This window comes from Panulirus ornatus, chromosome 12, assembly GCF_036320965.1.
Source record: "Panulirus ornatus isolate Po-2019 chromosome 12, ASM3632096v1, whole genome shotgun sequence".
NCBI classification, from domain to species: Eukaryota; Metazoa; Arthropoda; class Malacostraca; order Decapoda; family Palinuridae; genus Panulirus; species Panulirus ornatus.
In genome coordinates this window covers 2,294,993-2,297,639 of record NC_092235.1, presented here as the reverse complement: position 1 = coordinate 2,297,639, position 2,647 = coordinate 2,294,993, and the positions used below count along the sequence as shown (strand labels likewise).

At 38.4% G+C, this 2,647-nt stretch overlaps 1 non-coding gene across 1 annotated transcript; it reads left to right on the top strand.

Annotated features, from left to right (window-relative positions):
- Window positions 1-1,427: 1,427 nt before the first annotated feature.
- Window positions 1,428-1,499, top strand: TRNAQ-CUG (transfer RNA glutamine (anticodon CUG)). The gene has a single exon. It is a non-coding gene; the product is annotated as a tRNA-Gln (tRNA).
- Window positions 1,500-2,647: the final 1,148 nt, after the last annotated feature.

The following is a 2,647-nucleotide window of genomic DNA, read 5'->3' as shown; positions in this document are numbered from 1 at the left end:
AGTAATTAAAGATATGAAAACCGATGGAAAAGTTCAGTTTAACGCTTTTACGAATGTCTTGCTGCGTGTTTGGGAAGAGCAGTAAACTACAGGAATATATTGGTCTAATGTCTCCTGCTCGTCCAACAGCAGATATTGTTTGGTCTTAGACATTATGTCTGGTGGAGGTGGATTCTCTCCGGCATTACGTAAATCACTTCCACAAACTTGCGCCATTTTGCACAAATACAGATCCGATATGATGCATTTCCCAGCTCTGTTACGTTATGGACCCTAGTCATCCTAGCTAACCTAGCCTAAATAAAAAGGTGTGGAATAATGTGCAACATTTCTCCTTCATTACAAGTGATAATAAACCTAGGCTATACAGCAACCAGGAACGTCCATATTTGTCTAATTTCTCACATGTCTGTGTCATCTGTCTGCAAACATGTCGAACATTACCATGAGGGCAATTGCGGCTTTTGATTTTGAATATCACACGTTTCCTCTCTGCCGTGAGATCTTCATACTTAAATAAAATGGTGGGCCGTAAGAAATATATGTCCATCGAAGGACAACTACATGGCTCAGTTCCATCATCAGTTTCTAAGAAAACTGAAAAGGTGAGGTCCCAACGAGATTCGAACTCGGATTGCTGGATCCAGAGTCCAGAGTGCTAACCCTTACACCATGGGACCTGATAAGAAAAGATGTGATTTCATCTAAATGTTTTACATATAATCAACCAGAGGCCATTCCTCCCTCCCTGCCTGCAGGGTTCAAGGTTTTCTAGAAGGTTCTCGAAGATTCTGGGTAGGAACTGCCATTGAGAGGACGTAGTTATACGTATTATTAATGATATTGTTGTTGACTTTCTGATTTAGAAGGGTAGATAGATAGATAGATAGATAGATAGATAGGTAAAAAACAGATATTAGATAGATTGATAGATACGTAATGCTGTATATATCAACTTTCACAGAAATCAGTGATATCTGTTTTATTCTGCAAGAAGTACATGTACATGGATGTTGTTATGATATGGGTTAGGTATAAGACCAGTCGTGTTGAGATTGTAGTGAATGTGACCATTGACTTCAACCTTAATGGTGTAGTGAAGATAAAGTTGTAGTGCAGATAAATCTTGAAGTGACTCATAAGGTTGTTGTGAGTACAAGGATGCATCGTAAATAAGTACTTCCTACCTGAAAGTCAACAATTACAAAATTGATCAAGTATAACAACATCCTCGGACAACCAACTACAAACACCAACCATAGAGTGAACCTGACTGTCATCTAACGACGACCTCTCAAAGGTAATGATCTTACCAGAATCTTCGAGAACCTTCTAGAAAACCTTGAACCCTGCAGGCAGGGAGGGAGGAATGGCCTCTGGTTGATTATATGTAAAACATTTAGATGAAATCACATCTTTTCTTATCAGGTCCCATGGTGTAAGGGTTAGCACTCTGGACTCTGGATCCAGCAATCCGAGTTCGAATCTCGGTGGGACCTCATCTTTTCAGTTTTCTTCGATACTGATAATGGCCGCATTATTCTGTACGTTATATATACATTCATATATATACATAAATATGTATATATAAACATATATATGGAATAATATGGTTTTATCAATAGCCAGAGACCATTCCTCCCTCCTTGCCTGCAGAGTTCATAGTTTTCTGGAAGGTTCTAGAAGATTCTGGTGAGATAATTGCCATTGAGAGGACGTTGTTATACTTTCCTATATCAATGATTTATCATTGTTGATTTCAGATATAGATAGATATATAGATAGATAGATAGTTAGTTGATAGATTGACTTGAGCGATATTTAGATCGGTATATAGATAGATAAGTTTCATCAATACTGTATTTTAGCTATCTCTGTTGCTGGATTTGTTCAACCAGCATTGGGAAACCTCAGTAGACTTAATGTAAGCAAGATAAGAACAAAACCTGCTAAATGATACGATAAAATACCCCAGTGCAGAAATATTGTGACCAGAAGGTCTTCTAGCAAGATGTCAGACGCTTCAGGGAATCACAAACAAACATCAAATATCTGAACTTCAAACAATAACAAAAAACTAATGATTATAATGAAACTATAAACAACAAAAATGATAATCATATGGAAAATAGTGCTCTAGATAATGCTTCTAGAAAAAAACTTTAACGAAAACTGTGAAATAAATACCCATCTGGCTGATACGACACAGTAAAGAACCATCCCAACAAACTTAAACTGAACTGCGTTCTAACAATCGTCTCTCAATGGTATTTTTCTTACCAGAATCTCGTAGAAATTTCAAGAAAATCAAGGACTCTGCAGGCAAGGAGGGAGGAATGGCTTGGCTGCTGTTGATAATCAACATTATTCTATATATAAACTTTTACTACAACCGAAGGTTGACCGGCAGCCCAATTGGCTCAGAGGTGTATTGCATGAAAGCAAACGGACCCACAGCAGACGTATTCGGTGGAGGTTGTATCGAAGAGAGGAAAAAGGAATTTTGCATCAAGCACAACAGAATGGTGTAGCAAAAGAAACGAAAGAAAAACCAACCTACGGTTGGTAGTAAGGATGGCTGCTCCACAACCCCCAGGTCGTTAGGGATGTAGCATGGAAGAGCGAAGGCTGTAGTCCACCAGCAGGT